The 22,161-nt window shown below is 40.4% G+C and overlaps 1 protein-coding gene across 1 annotated transcript in view; it reads right to left on the reverse strand.

Moving 5' to 3' along the window:
• Positions 1 to 22,161, reverse strand: part of PPARGC1A (PPARG coactivator 1 alpha) — a 359,086-nt gene that overhangs the window by 289,158 nt on the left and 47,767 nt on the right. The window lies entirely within an intron of this gene.

Here is a 22,161-nt window from a genome sequence, read left to right on the forward strand (position 1 = left end):
TTTAGGATGTTGAAAAACATAAATTTGTGTTGGGGCCGTGTGCTGTACAATATACTTTAATTTCTTCTGTCACAAAGAGTATCATTTACTTGAATTACAGTTGATGGCAGAAGATGCCAGTTCCCATTAACTAAAAAAAGAATTCATCAGCAGATATCGCTTTATGCTCACGTATTTCTGTAGGAAAGCTCTTAGCCACCTGGTGCTAGGAGTCAGAATTTGTCAGCCCAAGGTGTTCATGCAAAAATGTATTAGTGACTAATCAGCTGAAACCAGCTAGGGTTAATTTACCAGAACAGCTTCTCATCTCCACTTCTTTCTTCCGTCAGTAGGTAAATGGACCAGTGGAGACAGCACAGTAAAAACATGCTCCCACTTTCTGAAAAAAGGTATGTTTTTTCACCATGTCCATCTATCACTTTTCCCCTTTCAGGACTATTATGAAGACCACATCATTCAAGGAACCACCCTGTGTATGTAAGACAGAGCCTCAGCTGAATGTGGCAAATTTTGGAGAGGCAAGCAGCCAAAACAGAGGAGTGAGAGACTCACCAAGGAGGAAAACTGGTGGGGTGAGACACTACAGAGCAGCAGCCATGTTTTAATAACCACCATGGGGCAATGAGCCAGACCTAATAATGGCTTGCAGGATGAGCAAAGGGGCAGGCAGGAGAATGTAAAATGGCTTGCTGGGAAAAACAAAAATAAATGCCACCAAATAGCACTCAAAAGAATTAATGTTTGCAAGCAGTATCTGGATCGGTGTACCAGCATGTTTTGTGCAGCCATTAGCTCCTACTGGAGAGCCAAGAGAGCTGCTTCTCTTACTACTGAAAAGCAGTAAGAAAAAAAACCAAAACCATCTACAGAATGACTGGGCAAGAAAAGAGGGCGAAATTCTAGGACAAAAAATGGGGAGCTAAGTTTTCACTCACAAAGACCGATGGAGATAAATACTGCTGATTTAAAATGGATAAGACCGCAGGCTGGATGGAAGAAACCCATAGGAATATCCACTGCACCTTCTCCAGTGCTGACTGTAAGCAGAAGGAATGAAGTTCTGAGCCTGAAGCTGCAAAAGAGAATGGCAATAGCCTAAGAACATATGCATCTTTAAAACAGATTTGCCTTGAACACTGGGGTGGAACTGTGCTAGATACAAGGTTTTTAAACCCACACAGATTATAGAATGGTCTAGAAAAGGTTCCTTAACCTACAAGGACAGACACTTTCCTTTCTTGAATCCAATGTCATGAGTCGTGATTCTTTGCTCTCTGCTAAGGGGTTTTCAGAGAAGAGACACAACATAAACCTATGGATTCTGAAATATATTTAACCACTCAGATAAGAAGCTACCTCAATCAGAGACAGCCAAGTATGTGAAGAGAAAAAATCTGGTTGTAGCTGAGAGGGTTCTGGTGCCGTTAGAAAAACATCACCACCAATTTGTAACAGTAGCCCCCTTGACATGATGCCCCTAGAGAACAAGATTACTCCATTTCATTGGATTTTACTTGTTTTTTAATGGACTTCACTACCCAATAGTTTCCAAATGCAAACCCATATTAATGAATTGCTCTAGCTTTCTTAATGCTCTTTCCATCCAGTCACTGAAAACCAAAGCACATTATTAAAAGGAACCACACTAGTAAAAATGAGAAAGAGCTACAGGGTTCTGCTGAAAGCCAAAGCTGGGCTAAGCTCTCTACTTGGCAAAAATTCATCTTGCTTACCAATCCTTTTATTTATAATTAAAGCAGCTTCCTTATTACACCTTTGCTAAGCATGGTAGTAAGTCAACTATCCAAGAATTACCTGGCATTTTAAAAATCACTTCTTTCATTAGCTAGCCTGTTTCTGTTGTTTTGAGAAATTCCCTTACGTGCTGTAAAAGAAACTCATTTAAGCCAAAGAATCCTTTACATTCTGAGGAACTAATTACTTGAACAGGGAAGGAGAGGCAGCCTAACAGCCCCTGTTCATATTCTAAACATGAAATACAGTTTCTAACATGTTTTCCACTCATTAAAGTTCTAATACCACACAGAGATATCCAACGTCTTCTTCATGAGCCCACCAACAAAATACTCAGCACCAGTGCCTTCCCAAGCAACAAACGAAGTCATAGATGTATTTCTATGAGAAGCTGCCATCTTGTACTTCACTGAAATGTGAAGAGAAGTTGCAGAAGTACCACAGCAGTAACCACAGGGACATTCGTATACGTTTAATAAAATAGCTTGGGATATTAGCCAAGGAACCCGGAATCTAAATCCAAGCAGTTCTACATATACACCTCCATAAACTCTGACTTAATCCCATAGAAATGGAGATACAAATGCAATTTACTTTTGTGCAGCACTGCTACAAGGCAGATGCAACATTTACATCCCACTTCAACCTCCAAAGTAGTAAAGGAATGTGTATTTGATGCTATGAATAGTAAACAACTACTGTAATACACGGTACCAGTATTATGTATTGATACTTCTACACCTTTGGCAGCTGCTTTGCTCCTTAAAAGCCACCTTTGAGTATTTCTGTATGCTTTTCAGGCCTTGTTCAACTCTTCCAAGATTACTGATGCTCCTGTGCCCAACTTAACCCATGAAGCTACACCAAGAGGGAAGGAGCAGCAGCTGTAACGGGTCACAGGAAAAGGTGCTAGGAATCTTCTTGGAAGTGACAGGAGAGCAGCAGCTGCTCATCTCCATTAAGATCACTTCAGACATGGCTGAGCACTTCCAAACTGTGCTGTTCCTTCTCTTTTGGCAAGGATTAGCAGAACAAAAGGCCTTTAATATGATTAGTTACACAAAACCCTGACCATCCCCACCCTGCATATACTGTCTTGCAACACTTCTCAAATCAATGAACTACTGCTCTCATACTTTGTGCTACCACTGTACCTCACCTAGTATCATATTATGAAAACCCCAAGAAGTATTTCTTATCTCTGCCACGTGAAGCAGGGCAGAGGCAGCATTCAGGTGATACACACGCTGTGTTTAGGTTCCCTGCAAAAGAGGCATTTGCCCCACAGAAGACACATTTCCTTTAGGAGAATGAAATGGAAAAAGAGTTTTAGTTTGTAAAATGAATTCTGTGACAAGAGTGAGAAGACATGAGAGAAGACATGTAACATTCCAGCTACAAGTCAGTTGCCACTCTCCACCCCAGAATGAACTCAGACCCCTAAACTCCGCTGGTGGAGGCATGGCCCATATCCTGTGCTCCCTTCCCTGGAAGGCAGGTTCTGCAAGTTTTCTAGAGGGAGCCTGAACATGGTGCCACACTTCTACCAGTGACAGCTACTCATATCTGAAATTGACGGTGAAGAACCATCTAGTTTACAGATTTTTCTAGCATATATTATTTCCTCCATTTTTCTCAAAGGCATGAAATCATCTGGTACCACTGCCAGGCTATTAACATGCAACATGATTTTACTTTTTTAATTTTTGTGTTTGCATGGCAGATCAATTCTGAATCACTGTTATATAGGGTACTGATGTGTAAATACAGCTCAGGGCTAATAAGACAGCATGAGTGAGGATTATTATCCCACTTTATTCCAAAGCAAATAGCCAGTGCCAATCTAAGGTCCAAACCTGCACGTCTGACACCTGCATGTGCAAAACATGGGAGCATCCACCATCCGAAAGCACACACACAAATTTTGGCATGACTGCGGCTAGCACCATTACATTAAAAGCTGGTCCCAGAGTTCCCCAGAGAAATGCCAAAAGATGATGATTGTGGAGGTGTCTAATTGACAGATACTGTGGAGGAGGAGACAAGCGGTGCTGCATGACAAAATCAAGGCATCATCTCTACTCAGCCTTGCCAACAAGCCTCAGCTCTGAGCTAGGAAGGATGAGTGCATTCAGTCTTGGCTGTCTTCTGAGCAGACTAACAAGCTTGACAATTAGTGTGCATTAATTAATGTGCACATAGTGAAAAGGTTTTGTACTGGTATCAAACTGAATATGCTCTTTATACTTACAGGACACTTTCAAATATCATAATACTTTAACCTAGATGAAAAGGGATGGAGGATGCTGTGATGCTTATTATAGTAGAGCACTACCTAACCTTTCAATCTAGAAGGTTTTTCACCCAATGGTAAGTCAGGAATGTGAACTTCTAAAGGAATAGATTCAGAGCAAAATTTATATATTCATCCTGCATCCTGTTCACAACAGCATCACAAGGAAGTTTGAGCAGCACTGAAACATGCCCCCTCACACCCATTTACCTACATAGGATTCTTTTCTCTCAATTTAAACAAGATGAACGTGGATCTTACCAGCTATGGAAAAGTCAGTCTGACAATGGGAAATGTCTGACACAACTTCATAGAATCACAGAATGGTTTGGGTTGGAAGGGACCTTTAAAGTTCATCTAGTCCAACCCCCCCTGCAGTGAGCAGGGTCATCTTCAACTGGACCAGGTTGCTAAGAGCCCTCTCCAGCCTGGCCTTGAACATTTCCAGGATGGGGCATCCATCACCTCTCTGGGCAACCTGGCCCAGTGTTTCACCACCCTCATCATAAAAAAAAATCTTCCTTATTATGTAGTCTGACTCTCCCCTCTTTTAGTTTAAAACCATTACCCCTTGTCCTATTGCTACAGGCCCAACTAAAAAAGCCTGTTCCCATTCTTCTTATATGCCCCCTTTAGGCACTGGAAGCTGCCCTAAGGTCTCCTCAGAGCCTTCTCTTCTCCAGCCTGAACAAGCCCAACTCCCTCAGCCTTTCCTCACAGGAGAGGTGCTCCAGCCCTCTGAGCATTTTTGTGGCCTCTTCTGTGCTCCAGTGTAGAAATGTTCAGAGTTCACCTAACATCAAATAGAGAATCAAACTGGTTGCACAGCAAGCTGCAAGATGTGGCTTTTTCAATTGCAGAAGATGGTGCATGGCTTTTTACATGATTCAACATGGACTTTTACATGGCCCTTTATACAACATCTTTTTATTAAACAATATAATTGCAGAAGGAAATATGTCCAGTAAGTTTCCACTGACTTGGAGACCTCAACTGGCACCAGATCTGAGACTTGCTTTGCAAAAGACATGACAAGATATACAAAAACAAAACCAGCCAAGTCAGTCCATTTGGCCATGTTAACCTGTAACATAACGTAAGCGCTCAAGAGTCCTACTCACTAAAGATGGGTTTAATCGCATGTCAAAGTAGTTTTCTAAGTCGGGACCCGTGCTTTTTCTTAAAAATCTGGACATCCTAAAAGGAACGAGTCTCCTTCGTTTCAGCTGATTTCATGCTGCTACAAAGTCTCTTCAACCGCCAATGAACTAATGAACTACGATGTGTGCTGTCATACCAACAAAAACGCACCACCACTTCCCTTTTAATGGCAGATTGAATATACTGCACCAATATTTTGCTTTCTGCAGACATCAAGATTTACAAGAGGTTTTTTACTTACATTAATAGTAATAGTGCTAAAATCTTAAGAACTAAGTAGCATTATATTTAATTATCCTTCTATAATTACACTGATTAAATACAGCGTAAGGGACCATACAGATAGATAAAATATTATGGCTAAAAAACTTCTCAAAAATGACCATAAAATGATTATTAAGCCTGAGGTGAGAAAATCAATATCACAAGCATGATTTTATAGGGTTTTCTTATACCACTTCCCCCTTCTTAGAGTATCTCATCTGCAGTAGCAGCAGAATTTCCTCCCAGCCGTAATGAAAATGAGAACTACAAAAAATGTTGCAACTTGAAAGGGAGGTCAGTTTAGCCCTCCATACCAAGGGAGAGTATCTGCGTGCTTGATGCTTCAGGCAAATGCCAATAAAACATATTAAAACACCTCTGAGCTCTGAGCACGCTGGCTTACACTTGGGTAGTATTTGTTTCCCTCGTTTCCTTTTTCTTTCTCTTCTTTTATAAATACTCTGCATGACTTCACAGCAATGAAGCAAGAATCAGCACAATCCAACAGTCACACCTATTTTCTGAGTAATGATCTAACAGGAGAGATCCAAGGATTTTCATACTGGATGACCAATGCTATTATAAAGATGAAAGAATCACAAGAAAAATTCTGACCAAGAACTAATATGAAGGCAAAAAGCTAATATTGGAAATCCGCAGTGTCTTCAAAAACAGAAAAGACTGGATTATAAGGTTATGGCTGAGCACAAGGAAATAGATCTTTCTGACCTACGTTTGGGATCAATCATTTCAAGTAATAATTTTCCTGATTCTTTGAATTATATGTTTAATTAATTTTATTGCACATAATTACCAAGATGTATCATAATTATCTGACACATTTCAAGAAATATGGTCTCATTTTACTTAATTATATGATTAATTAACTATGGTACGTAATTGCTAAACTTCAGCAAGATTACATTTCTCCTTTTTTTCCAAAATTCAGAAATCATCCTGAAGTGCTCCTGCATGCGACTGCTTCATGCAAAAAGCAACGTGGTCATCAAACACACATTCATTCTGCAGGAAAGAAGCCCACAGCCTCCTGCTTCTACTCTCTTTCAGTACGTTACATTCACTGTCTTGTTCTCGGTTCTTAAAAATAGTTACAATTTTTTCCATGATGGTTGGCTTTGATACAGACACTTCTGGTTGTCTCAAAAACCATCACGCTCCCTGGAAAGTCTGCTACTACATTTCCCAGCCCACTTTGCTTGGTTCAGATGCCTGTAGCACATTGAGGGGATGTCCCTGAAGATAGAAGACTGGTGCAGCCCTTCACCTGGATCTTGGGTGAAAAGCCAAGGAACAGCCACAGCATATCACTCTCCAGTAAATCTGGGTTGGCAGAATGCACCCGTATGAGGCCATTAGAGCAGGAATGACTAGAAGACAACCTGCAATCTCTTACATTTTCCTAGAGGCCACATCAGTCACCAGCTGGGTCACAAAACTGGTATATCAACCACTTCTACTGCTGCACTTAGCTGCTAGCCGTTACATGAACCAGGCTGCAGTATTTTGGATGTGCACATGAAGAGAGCTCAGAATTGCAGCAGGGAGAAAATTAATAAATCCTATTAATCCATAACAATCTAGATGAAAATGAGTAACAGCACATACCGTATTATAGCCCCTAGTACGTACAAATATGTTTTGGGAGTTGTACATCCCACCCAAGACTAACCAATCAAGACATACCCATCAAGAATAACCCGAAGGAATTTTTGTACTTCAAGAACCAGTTGAAAATATTCCAAGGATAGGTAATTTATAACATTAAGAGCCTTAACCTGTGATATTTTAATACCAATTGATTGCCTATATTTCTCATGTGTTAGAAGAATTATTTTACAAAATCATTTCATCTCAACTGAAAATGCATAAACACATCCAAACCTCAATCAACAAAATGTATTCCTGCATTTTGAAGAAAATAACAAGTCATTTATTAGAAAGAGCCTTCCCACTTTTCACTAGGTTTCTGCCACTATTTAATACCTGGCACGCAATCTCCGGATTTCAGTTGCATGCTAGACACTCCTAATCCAACTAGTGCTGCCAAGAATCGAAGCAAAGACTGCCTAATGCAGCAGGATCTTATTATAAGCCAGTCCCAAATGACACTTAGGAGAAAAAAAAAGAAAATCAATCTTTTTTTATTTAATCCCCATTTTCCCCTAAATAACAAACTCCCGATTCCTTTACAAACTGATGAGGTGCCTATTCTGCAGGCCACACACTGCAGCTGATTACTGAGCAAGAAAAGCAACTGGGCATGAGGAGCTGTAGTGCCTTGCTGGATCAGAGGCAAAACATAGACCAGGGGGCTGCCTGCATCAGTGTCTTGGCAGGCCAGCCACACAGACTGCTCCACGTTTCATGCCCCCATGTACAGAACTGCCTATCAGCATTTTACTTGGAGAACCCATCCAAATTTTTTTATGCATTCTTAAAAGTAAGGACGCCCATTTCCAAACTTCCCTGACAGTTTTTAATAAGGTTCTGAATAAAACCTGGGGAAAATGAATGCACTGTACTTTGAAAATAAAGGATAAATTATGGAAGCCAACACAATTGTTAAATTTATACCAGCCATGGTTAAATATTTAAAATCTGGAGAATAATCAACTTCACCGACAGATCAAGTACAGAAACAGAGAGTCAGCCTCTGGCACCCATGGACAATTATCCTCTCCCATACCTAAGACTCCCTACTCTCCTGCCCAGGTATGATGGCATGCCTTTTCCTGTTCCCCCACCTTCAGAAGTAGCAGATTCAGAAGAGCCATCACATGCAGCCTTCTGGAGACAGCTTCATACTGCAAAAAAGACCACTTCTTCCAAAATTCAGAGAATGCAGAGGTGGTTTAGAACTACGTCTGCTTTGCCACATGTCTTGAACAGGGACTTGACACCTCTTGGGAAGGTGAAGCAATTGACAGTTCACCTTGGCCACTGTAGTTTAATTGTCTCTCAAATGCAGAGTTCTTTCTCACTGCAGCATACCCAAATTAACAGTAAACATTACTAACCTCTCCTTACACATCTCCTCATTCTGTCTGTAAGGTGAAAACCAAACTACTTATCAGGGACCTTTTGTTATCTGTATTAACTGGAAGTCTAATGGCTTATACTGTTCTTCAGAAACGTGGAAGATCTTAAACACATGTGATGATACTGATGTTAATACACTAAGAGTATTCACCTGCAAAAAATGGGGACCCAATAATGGAAAAGGAGAAGCCTGCATTTATCTATACATTTTGGGATCTCCGTTCTAACATGCATTCTCTCAACAGTTATACTGCTTCTAAAAATGACTTACAAGGCTGGACTGCAGAATCTGCAGTCAGGTTCACCACAGCACTGCTCCTATTTTAAAGCCTTTTCATAATGCCTACTCTTTTCTTAATATGTAAACGACACTGCTGGATTTATTTCTGTTCTGTTTCGAAAGTCATCCAGAAACTGGGACTTGTCATTTTTGGTATTTTGTTTCAGGACCTAGACACACATAGACACATGTTCTGCCAGGTGGCATTTTCTGATAAACATATTTCAAGGTATTACACATTTGAAAATATGCACATAAAAATAAGGAGTAATGAAGGCACCGTTATACCCGACTTGACGCATAAACATTCACACACGTGCTATTACAATCTTCAGGAGGGCAAGTGGTGTGAATACATCCACCTATTTACCATCTTTCAGCCAAAGATCGCACGTCCTCTTTCCCTAAAAACTAAAGGCCTCTCCTCGATTCCTCTGCTTCCTCTCCCATGAGCCATTCTCAATAAAGACAGCAGATTCTGGTACGCTGACCCTCTGCTCTGTGCGCCCACTGGCTGAGGAAGAGCACTTGACAGGCAGATCAGAGAGTGTGCACCATCCCTACCAATCAGCTCCATTCAGCATACCTACCTGTTGGCTTACCAACACGAGGGAAAGACACGTGCCTTTAGTAATAACTTACCTCCTTTCAGCTTTGGTCATTTTCCACATGTCTGGTAGCTTGGCTCCTGTCCCTGTATACAGCAACATCTACACAACAAAACAGACCTGCCTCAAAGGGGGCAGCGAGTCAACCTAAGCATCTTCTAAGTCCAGCACATCAGACTTCACAAGAATATGGAGATCAGCTGCAACATACACGGGACATGCCCCAAAGGATGCACCTCACAATGTGTCAGGCTTGCCACGGCTGGAAGGCCCACCCAGGTCACACCTTGGAATAATCCTTTGCAGCTGGCGCAGACTAAGTGTAAAAAACACACACCACCCTGTATGGTTCAAGCATCTCCATTCTGGTATTAGACCTCCCTAAGAACTCAACTGCAGTACAAAACAAAGTTCAACTTAAGATTTGTCCCCAGATTTAACTAATTGACTTGGATTTCTTCTACTCTTGCTTCCTCCTATCCTCTGAAACTAGAGGATTTGTTCTTATATATTTTTATGCTCACTAAGGTAAGGGTTTGTGCCTAAATTTTGTATGGAAGGAGCTTGATCTTAGCTCGGGGTTTTTTCTAAAGGTTTTTTGTTCAATTTGGCTTTTCATTTTGGGTTTGGTTTTTTTTTTTTTTTTTACAATCCTCCTCTGTTCAATTGCTGCACATCTTTAGGGCATCTAATTCTCTTTCCTAAAATAATCACTTGACATAAATATTTCAAAACACATTGAGATAAATGTATGTTTCATTACAGTTAGATTACAATGGAACTTCTGCAGAAGCATTTCTGACACAAAATGAACCTTTGTGATTAATGCTAACAAAACATTCCATATAATAATAAGGTGCCATAATGATTTCAATGTTATTTTAAAGTGTTACTAAACCATCAATTGCTCTGAAAACAGAGTGAGGCCTTGCAATAGAATTTAAACACACACTTTTTATAACACTTAACATATTGCACTATATGAATCACAGTAAATAAGCCCAATGGGAATGTTTACTGAGGCACAAACAAAGAGGATCTGCAGAAGGAACTAGTTTATCATAAACAATACAAATATTTACTCTATTATTTAACGTGTGCCCAGCATGTCTATCCTTAATGTAGCATTAGCTGACACCAGGCATATGCCATATGTGCAAATAATTAATTCAAATTATGTTTTCTTCCAGTGTGTTGTCTCAGAAACGAGCTGAATTAATGTAAAGATATATTCAACAGCAAATACTGAGAGGATCTCTCTGTGTAACAATCCAGCCATGCTTGTCGTTAGGAGTACAAAGGTTTTAATACTTCACTCTCATTGTTACTCCAGTGCCAAGGGCTCATGGCATGTGGAACGCTCCTAACAAGTTCCTTATGCACTCACCAAGATGACTAACATAGAGACTTAAAAAACTGACTAGGCTAAACGTTATTTGTTCTGTAAGATAAAGCTTCAAATAGCAAAGTCTTCAGAACACATCCCCCTCTTTTAAACCAAAAGAAAAAACATGAGATTAAACATGCTTCCAAAGCACCCAGTAGGTTGTCCACAGCAGTTTCCCACAGTGCAGGGACAGATCAAGTGCCCATATAAACTCAGGTGCTGTGCAATACAGAGACTGGCAGATTATTTCTAACACAGATGACACAGCCGGTGAAAGTGTTCCTGTCAGTGATTACACCACACCTTGACACCATGAGTTACTGCACTGCAACACTCTGTTTGCATGGTGTTTCAGGTGCAATTTGCATAAGAAAGTTATGCTTCGGCCCAAAGTGCTACATAAAATAAGTTATAAGCACTTAAGTAATCTTGAAGGGCATATGTTTCTATAATGCCATTTCTGTAAACCCTTATTCACACCTCTTCGCCGAGAGCTGCATGTTAGTATGTTACTCCTGTGTTATCCTTCTGTGTAGATGGTGCTACTGCCTACTCTCCATACCTACTGGCTCTCCTTTTCTCATCAGCTTTTCAGCTGATACAGAAAAAACCCTGACTGCTGAAAAGGGATTTCTCCATCCCAAAATTAGCTTGGAGAAATGCCATATACAGCTGCTGAAAAACAGCTTGCCTTGTCCACAATGACAATCCAAGGAATACTGCAATTCAGTCCCCTTGAAAAGATTCAAGGAAAGGAGACGGTGAGATAACATAAAGCAGACAGTCTTGTTAAGCATTTAAAAACCCCTAGAGTCATGGGCCCCACCTGGTGTTTTATTTCTCCCTCATACGAAAATCCATTTTCTAGTCATATTTCCCAAAGTTCAGTCCTGTTGATCTCCAAGCTGCTCATGTTCCCCACAAAACTGGACCCCCCCTCCTCCCCCAACTGAGCCTATGTATTCATTCATTTAAATACACACATTTATAATGACACATTAGTTCTGCTGAAGGAGTGAATCCCACAAAACCCCAGTTTCACACAGGCACTGGGGAGAGGCACACTCTGGCTCTCTGTCACATACCTGGCTCTGATTTGGGCCATGAAAAATGTGGAGATGGCACCTTACAGACAGGCACTATCTATTTGAGTACCTTAGGAGCCGTAAGCCCTTTCTCTGGACTCCTGTGAAGTGCCCAGAAGCACTCATAGGTGCCTCATCCCTTTACAAACCTGGCCTTTAATATCCGTCTGTTTGAAGAGACGTGCTGGGCTTCTTGGCAACAACTCCCAGCTCATCCGTTCAGTGGGGCTCCCTGTGGCTACCCAGGTACAGCCTGGCACAAAAGAGGCTGGGACTTGTAACACAGGTTTTGCCGCAAGAAGAGAATAGGCTGATAGCAGGGCAGACACTTCTCCCAACCCAACTGGGACACGACAGGAAAGAACATGTTCTATCCTTATTTCAGCATTACAATATGAAATATAAAGAGAAAAAACAAGAGCTGGTTACATAAAGTTCAGCTAGGCAAGGACTAAAGAAGGCACTATGGTGTTAAACTGTCTACAAACATCTAAATAGCGTAAACAGCAGTATTTGAGGGGTGCGATCACGCCCAAAACCAAACAAAACAGACATAAAAAGAATGAAATAGAAATTCCCTTCTTTACATTTACACATGCTTGACATCTTAAGCTCCTGGTCACAGCATGAAAAACCAAATCAGAAGGAAAATCTTGCATATGCATGACATTGCCTATTAAGCAACCAGCACAGTATCATGCTCAAATGAAAAACTGTATTAGAAACATACACAGCCAACACCTATGACACTGCTTTCTGCACACAGTTCTAAAAAAACAAATATTAACATTTAAAAAAAAAAATCAACCAAACAATTACAAAGTATTCTTTCTTGCCAATTTTCAACACAAATTTTTGAAGTTGTACCTCATTCCCAGTTTTACCATGCTTGGCCCCATGGAGACACACTGAGCCATTTATTGTTTGATAAAGCTGCCAAGACTAAGCCAGAAAATTTAGCTTTATTTTACTTTCAACATAGAAAAATAAGAATGACGTTCCACATGAAACCTAAAGGGGCTGGAGGTATTTTCATATACATGTCAGCCCCTGGAGCTACAAGCTGTTTCCTGGTTTCCTTCATTAGTTTATGTTTTAAACCATTATAAACTATGTTTTAGCGATCAAATATGGAATACAAGGTAAGAACCCACAAGCACAAGAACCACTTTACAAAGCCCAACAGAGCGTGCAACTCATCTTGACAGGCCAGGCATGATCTAGCCAGCCCATGACTACAGCAGGATGGGGTTTAAGACCAGTAGATACACTGAGGTTTCCAAGGTAAGCCCCTCTCAAAGATAGTACATGCTTAAGGTGACCAGAGGATAGTTGTATCTGGTTACATATGTACATAGTTCTAGCATAAATATTTTAAAGCAAAATATTTTATTGCTATTTTACTGAAACTTAGGAACTTTATGGTATGAAAACCTACAATGACAAACTTCTTTCACATACGACCAAACAAAAAGAAGAAATGTATATGACAGCTTTCCTTATCCAGAGCACAAGAGGTTATCATAGATAACAGCAAAGAAAAGTCATGGTGAAACTATGAAAAATACCTTGATGGTGTCCTTTTAAAGTCGTAACTTATTATGGGAAATCAGCATTCCCAAGCATAAATTTGTTTCTGTATAATTCACTGCCCAGTGACATTTGGTTCCTTCCTAACAAATCTGTATTTAAGAGGAAAGTCATAAAATTGAAACAATGGCAATGACTAATTCATGGCTTAGTGCTCTATTAGCAATTAATAAATTCACCTAGCAATATCCAGAAACCAGTCATCTGCCACTTTTTATTTATTTCATTTCATTTTCTGTATCTTGCATATCCTCTGGGGCCATCATACATAGTGCCTTTACCTTGCTTGCAGAAAACTAGTAATTCCTCATTGTACTTCAGTGTTTCAGGCATCATCTTCACTGCATTATTAAATGCACATGAAATAAATACGTCTCATAATGTGGTGGAGAGCGTAGTACTTCACAAAGGCTCCTCAACTGTTTCACAAATAGCTATCAAGTTTCTCATGCTCAGTGTGTTCATCTATATTTCATCATCAAGGACGGAATTTAATTTGCTTGGGAGGATTTCAGCCTCACAAAAGTTCCAAAAGAAGTTCATCAAACCCAAAGGGGAGTCTTTGAATCATATTCGTGGTAGGGGAGACACAATGAATGGACCCTCACAATTTCCGTCTCTTTTGCCACTTAATGAGCAAACACCTGAGGGAGTAAGAGCTCTGGTGGAGGCAAAAATATTCCAAAATGAAAAGACTCTTGACAAGATCACTTTGTCATTAGGACCCTTCCTCCCTTCACAGCAAGACAAAGGTCCTACTGATCCAAACTGATAGTGAGAGAGGAGGAAAGGCAGTTTCTTGAAGCAGACAGGTACTAAGCCACTTAGAGCTTTGCAAGTACCAGAAAACACAGTACTCTACCATTTGCTGCACTGTCCCAGTAAGAACTGTGCATCAGAAGAAGTGTGAGCCACAACGTCCTTCCTCCTTACCTCTCTTCTGGTTCTAAGGGCCAATGAAGATATTTGAGCCAATTTGCATCTCTTAACATTTAAGGAAAAGAAACAAGATTCTGTTCACAAGCCACCTTTCCTTCTACGCCTGCTCCTAGGAGAGAAGGAGCAATAGTTCTGGACCCAGAACTAGGATATTCCACACGATTTCCACAATATTTCCCTCTAACTCTCTATGCAGTCTAATCTAATGTAACTGATCTTACATTTTACTGTTTCTTTCCATGTATGCCTTAATATTAACAGATATTACGGTGGTGCATGGAGGGGAACTCTAATAATGAGTAAATAGGCTCTGGAACAGTAAAAGCTCAATATTCAAGTAGAAATAAAGAACAATCAAATAAAAATAAAAAAAGTAAACAACTGACACCTGCCTGTGCCCTAGCACCCACTCGAACATCCTCATAGAAGGGACTCTCAATTTCACTCTTATACAGGTTATATATCAGCGTCACTTCAATAAAACCTAGTTTATGTATGCTGGTGGGTAAGAAATCCCCCAGCCTGAATGTTTTATGCTATTTTATGCAACAGAATCAACAGCAGCATCATTCCCAAACAGTCTGGGAGGCATTTTCAGAGAGCTGGAGAGACCTTCTGGTTGCAACACGGCATCACTCAGAAGGCAAAAATCTGCCCTGGGTTACACTGCTACCATACACCAGAAAAAGTAGATTCATTAACTGGCTGTGTACACAGATGGCAGATTTCAGTTTAACACCGACACCCTTCCTGTAACAATCTACCAGATTCCTCCAGCGCACTCTCCAGGACAGTCCATACTGACTGTCACTGCTCAACTCAACTGTATTGCTACGGAGATACAGCAGGGAGGGAGGAGCCACCTCGTATTTGAAGTGATTATCCCAGTTCATATCGACTGTTCAGCATTTCTTGAGAAACCCTCAAAAGCTTCAACACTTTGATGAAACTTCCTTGAAAAAGAGATCAATAATTTGCTACACTGCAAAATTTAATTCAATTCCTGTTGATAACAAGGAGATACAGGAGTGTGATGTTTCATTTTGTCTGCCACACTTTCTGGTTTTAAATCTTCCTACCCGTACTACCTTGGTTTGCTTTTTCCATGGCCTTTGCTGCAGCACTTCTGGCAGTACCTGTCAAGGCATATAACACCTGACATTGTTAAGAGGGTAACCAAGAGAAAAGTTTTGCTAATACCATTCTGTACTAGTTTTATTATACAAATCTCATTTTCACTCCTTTTTTTTTCTTGCCTTCATCACTGGAAAGATGGGAAACGAGTTTCATGCCAGTATTTTCACACACATTGTTTTCCAAAAATTCACCTTAAACATTATGAGGCACTTTTTTAATAAGCAGCATCACCTCAAGTATTTCTCCTTTATTTGCCTAGTAACATATCAAAGGAAGAAATCCACAATTTTACTGAAAGTGACGTCGGTCTCAACCTAGAATCTGGACAAAGATGTCTTTTTCAGTGTCTTCAGCTAAGATAAGCTCAATTCTGTCTATAGTCAAATGGCTGCAGTTACATCACATAACTGGTAATGATATCACTGGATCTGATAATGCTACAAAACTGAATTACAACTTTCAGACTTGTACTTTTGAATTCTGACACATTATTATTAAAGGGACATCCACAGAAGGTTGACAGCAGCGACTCATCAGTAATCTCACAAAACTGCAGGCAAAGTCAGAAGTTTGGGGGGGGTTTTAGTTTGGCTGGTTTGGTTTTTTACATTTCTTTCTCTTTCCTCCTCTCCAAATCCATGTTAGTCTTTCAGCATTGAAATTTTCATTCTTACTGGTCAGGTTTCTGCTGAGACAATTACTTTATAACCAGTCCTTCACAATAATTTTTCCTGATACTCCTCTGCAGTAGGAGTATAACTTTAATGTCAGTGTGAATATGATTCTGTATATCTGTAGCACTGAATTTATAGCACACACGTGGAAAATCTTGTAAACTGCCCTTCTCTTGATAGACTGTGCAGTAAACTGTATAGTATTTTAATTAATTTCTTAATTACAAACCTAAAGTGTGGTAGTTGAAATCTCACATGCATGCACAGCAAATATTGTTGCTTTAGCCTGACTAACACAAGGCAGATCAAGGCAGAAATGCTCAAAATAAGTAGAACCAGCTGGAAAGATAGATACTGGCTCTCGCCTGCTTTTACTCACTTCCTTCCTTTTTTTCCTTCTCTGATAACTATAAGATTACTTTTTCCAAGCCTTGTATTTTAACCTTCTAGAAATCTCAGAAGCCTGAAATACTGCAACAGAAGAATCAGTACGAAAACAGGCACATTCAGTTGACTGAGTAACTTAGCAGCTGTATTTCATGATAAAACATAATCATTTGTGTTGTTTGTTGTCACTAATTGATACAGGTAACTGCTGTCAGGTAACACAGGGCAGATGCATGTGAAGCCGGACATCCAGGTGCTGTTAGCACCTAGTCATGCAGAAAATTCCATTTCTGTAACATGATCACAAAGTAAATACATCTTTCTCTCAGATTTTACTCGTCCAAATATGAGTTTCCATTGCTGATCTTTACCCTTCTAACCATGCACAATATTGACTTAACCACCTAATAGCTATCTTACAGTGACAAGGCTACTTATAAGAATGGCACAGAAGACCAGTCTATTGCTTCAGGCCAAGCAGCTATCTGATCTTAATTCCAGCAGTAGCCAGATGTGGGTGCCCTTTCAAAGAATTCATGGCCTCTTCTCCCTTCCTCTGAGAGTTTCTAACAGCTGCAGTTCAGAGCATTTCCTGCACTTGATGGAGTAGCTTTATTTATTAAATCACTATGGATCTCCTAAGTCCTCATTCAATTCTCTCCTTGAACAACATTACCTTTGCTTTGCTCACCCCATCTTTTTGGCTTTACATTCCAATCCTAGTGTTTGTTTCCTCCAAAAATATTTTAATCGATTAAAATCCATACAAGCCATTCAATTAATATTTTCTCTTTAAATCGCTCTATGAAATTTATGTCTTAGGCAAATCAAAGTCGGAGTAAAAATTCACAGAATGGTTGATGTTGGAAAGGATCTCCAGAGGTCATCTGGTTCAACTCCCTGCTTAAGCAGGGTCACTTTGAGCCAGCTGCCCAGGAGCATGTCCAGACAGCTTCTGAATATCTCCAAGGACGGAGACTCCACCACCTCTCTGGGCAAGCTGTGCCAGTGTTCGGTTCAGATGGAACCTCCTGTGTTTCAGTTTGTGCCCATTACGCCTGGTCACTGGGCACCACTGAAGAGAGCCTGGCTCCATCTTTGCACCCTCCCTTTATGTATTGATCTACACTGATAAGGTCACCCCTGAGCCTTCTTTTCTCCAGGCTGAACAGCTTCAGCTCTCTCAGCCTTTCCTTGTAGGAGAGATGCTCCGGTCCCTTCCTCATCTTTGTGGACCTTCACTGGACTCTCTTCATTATGCCCATGTTCTTTTCTACTGAGAGCCCAAACTGGACGCAGTACCCCACGTGTGGCTTCACCATTTTAAGAACTGATGAAATTCTCACACTGTTCGGGAACATCTCAATCACTTCTTTAACACCATTTCAAGGTTTGCTGAAAGGCGAGGTAGAAAGAACGGTTTGGAAGAGGTTCTCTTCAAATACTTGGAGTTCTTCCCTGGTCCCTCACATGCTTAACAGCTTGGACCTTGACAAATCTCAATCAAAGTATTTCAGAAGGATGAGAGAGCAATGCTCACGGCTGACTTAAGCACATTCATGTGAGTCACTACACCAACAGTGGCTCTAAGTGCTATATTCACATGTCTCCCAGTTACCCACAAAGAGGTTAAGCAGGGGACCAGCATGGAGCTAAACAAAGTCCTATGCTCTCTGCAGCAAACAGAGCCTGAAGAGCACAGGCCACATCTTCTCAAACACTGTTATAAAGCTCGTGTTTAATATATAATAATTAGACATGCCAACCACTGTAATACTGAGTACTGCTGGAACAGGTTCTGGCTGCAGAGACCCGTTCTCTGCTGCAGAGGTAGGACTAGCTGGTCAGCAGCACCGACCTGCCACTGAGCACTGCGCTGTTCATGCGCCCTGCCAGCCTCTGCATCATCACCTGCCACGCTCTCCTGGCTGCCAGGCTTCATCCGCTTTACATTCCCCAACCACAGTTAAAACATGCACCATGCCCTTCCAAGTAAGGCCCATTACCTGAGCTCTGGAAAGATCTACGACTAGCTAAATACTTCATTTTCGGATGGCTGAAATGAGGTGATTCTGGCACTCCTTCTACTTCATTGAAGCCTTTTGTCCATTTCTTCTGGTCTCACATTAAATATATGCCTTCTATTAACAACTTGAAACCAAAGCAAAGCACCAGATTTTTGCAGAGAGGAGTTCTGCACGAGCTAAGGCAGAATCAGACTCACGCACAGCCGTACACGTGAGAGCCGGCACCAGGCAGCTGGCCGGGGCTGCTCCGGTAAAGCCCATGCAGCATGCACCAGGGCTGGTCCTCCACACACACACACTGCAGAAGCAGGCAAGAGGGATGTGGAGGCACCTTACACAGCAGGACCACTCCTGTTCTGTTGCATCCAGAACATCCTGACTCTCTCTTTTATAGCACGAGCTTTCTGTGCAACTCCGTCAACAGAAGGTTATTGCCCACAGCAAGCAGAGTTCTGTTGGGTTTTGTTTTAAGCACCCTTACTAGCCAGATTGTCTCTCAAACTCTAACGATGCCTCGCATTCGATGTGAGGTGAAGCACTGCTGGTTAGTGCTACAGTTGTATATGCCAGATATGTTGGATTAAAAAAAATTTCAAAAAAAAAGCTGTAATAATGGTGCAGTCTCCTGAGAATACATTTATTTCTGCAGTATAAAATAAAATTAAATTCCTCAATCTCAAAAACTATTAAAAGGTTGTATTTAAAATGCATGAAGCATTAAAAAGACATCAAAATTAAAATAATCTCATAAATCTCTTCATTTAAAAGACTTATTAGAATACAGATAGAGGCAGAAAACAGCTGCCCTGCAGACTAAAGCAGTAAATTATGACTATTTTAACTTTTTTTTCATTTTCATCATTGAAATTTTCCTCACAGACCTATTGCAGTTGTGTAAAAAGACCAACTGCCCCTATATTTAACATGTGAATAGTAAATTATTTTTCAGTGGACTTCACAACAGATAAGCTGTATATTCTTTCAAATGTCAGCAGACTATGGGATCGTTTTCAGACAAAGGAGGTGGGGAGTGTTTTCAGAAATCAGTATTGCATGCAAAACTATAGAATTAATCAGCAATTCATTCCTTCCACACAACAGCAGCGGGACACTGCAGCAATTGCGACTCCAGCACTCCAAACTCCTCCCACACACTCCTGGCTATTATTTTTAACAGAAGCCCGAAGTTAGGCTTATTTAAATATCAGCAGGCTGACTTGTAAAGTGCTGAGCATGGAACAGCTCCAGGAAGTTTGCTTATTTAGGAAGCTTAACATGGCCTTAATAACCTACATTTAGTCAAGAGTTAGGTTTCTTTTAGAAGCTTCTTTTAGTTCTCTCATTGGGTAGAACTGAGAATGGCACACGAGGATTTGAGGGCAAAAGGGAAAAATCAGCCACGTGCAACAGGAGAATTAATATTTGCTTCATTATCAATCAATCAGTGACATTCACCCTTTTAAAAATGACTGTCAAATTATATTTTTCAGCAAGTGTCCTCTCTCCTCAGCCCATCATTTGTCAGTCTTGATACGAGAGCATTCCTTGGAGTACAATTACACGATCACGCTGATTGCTCCTCAAAGTAGCTTCCTCAATCCAAGGAGAAGGCAAAGTAAAAACCTGAGGGAAGGAAATTTCACACCATTTATCCCTCATCTCACCCGGTCTCCAGTAGTACGATCTTTGCACAGCCAGGCTGTTGATATCCCAGCAGCTTACAGCAGGAAATGGTAAGGATCCACGAAACTAGGGAAATGAACAACAGCAGCAGTGAAGCTACCAAGAGGAAGGGAGGGGAAGAAGTTAAATCAAGAGGATAAAGAGTGCTCCCACATAACCATTTGCTGGTTTTGCTTCACTGCAAATTATATCATATGATATTATAAACCACTTTTCCTGACAGCAGTGTGCATTACTGTGCACTTTAACTTCCTTCCTGCTTACAAGAGATAAGATTAGTAAATGTTTGCTTTATTAACAACAAGTTGAAATGCTATTAAACCAACTTAATTGATGGTACAGTTACATGGAGTCTGCTTCTTGTTTCTGTTTTTCAAAACTTACACCTGCAACACAAGTTGACTTCTCTCCAAAACAAAATAAATAAAAGCCACCCACATCTGCTGTTCTAACTCCATGTACTTGCTTCCAACACCAGCGCCTGTTCAGATTGTGCGAAGCTCCTTAGCTAAAACTCCAACAAGGATAACGGAAGTGCCAAAAGATAAAAACTCCTTGTATCTTATTCATCTTTCTCCCTGCTAGACTACCATTATGTTTGGTCAGTGAGTTTCGTCTTTTGGGCTTCAAATAAAGCAAGGAGTCAACCAGAACGGGCAGTTCTAAACCCAGTGGGTTAGTGCATCATCAATAAAAACACACTTCTGCCCTTCTTTTACTTTAGCCTAAGGTTAGCTTCCTCATGAGTGGCTCTGGATGCTTCTGTAACCTTCCCTGCAAAATGCTTATGCAGAAGAACACTGTGTGTTGTACAGCTGCTTCAGTAAACTGCTGATAATGGCAAGCTTAAATGTACATCACTAAGAGCACACCAACGCTCTACTGGAAACCCAGAGAAGAGGAACTCTCTATTCGGAACAGAAAAACTTCTAATTTAACTGCCAGTGTAAACTGTAACGGATGATGGTGCTGCTCATCTGTCAGGGTTCTTCCTCCAGTTTTTTGGTTCCCCCACCCCACGCCTGCACCAAAGGGCATCATTGTTATTTACAGCAAATAACACACAATTTAGAAGTTAATCTATTTTTTTTTAGAAAGGCTGTAAAGCAAGGCAATTAAACAACTCTCTAAATGTAATTCCCACGTAATATGAATATACCCGACAAATTGCAAGCCAGGTCTTATTTAGTTAGCAATACCTTGACAAGCAACATTATTATACCCTTAATTCATTATGTCTCCAATTGATCAGTCTCTTATCTGATTGTTATAAGAACGTTAACGATTGGTACACACTTGTCAAGATTGTCATGCACACAAGATAGTAAAAGCCCAAATGAAATTCAGTCTTTTCTTAATAAAATCCATCAAAATCTATTTTTTATTTACAGCTAATGATCATATTCAAACTAATACAGTCTGCAGAAAGGCAGTCAGTAATTATGTTTCCTTACAGCATTTTTTCTTTTAACAACTTTGACATAATAAATTTTGATGTCTGCTGGAATCATATCAAAATTGTAGCCATGTGACTGTCAGCTCTATTACACGAGACAACATGACAGGGGGGCTGGCTAGTCCATAAGAAATTTATCCTGATTACATGATATTATTTTACATTTCAATCACGTGAAATGTACCTGCCTGGTACAGCTTCAGTGTGAAATATAAGTTTGTATTTTGGACTTCAAATGTTAGAAGAAAAAAAAAAAAAACAGAGTAGTATTTCTTATGACTTATGAGATAAAGCAACAGAAATCACTTCATGTAGCAAACTAAGTTTGAAGGATTTACAGAACTAGATCCTCTGTAACCCACAGTAGTCTCATTC

Source organism: Strigops habroptila, chromosome 7 (genome assembly GCF_004027225.2).
Source record: "Strigops habroptila isolate Jane chromosome 7, bStrHab1.2.pri, whole genome shotgun sequence".
In the NCBI taxonomy this organism is placed as follows: domain Eukaryota; kingdom Metazoa; phylum Chordata; class Aves; order Psittaciformes; family Psittacidae; genus Strigops; species Strigops habroptila.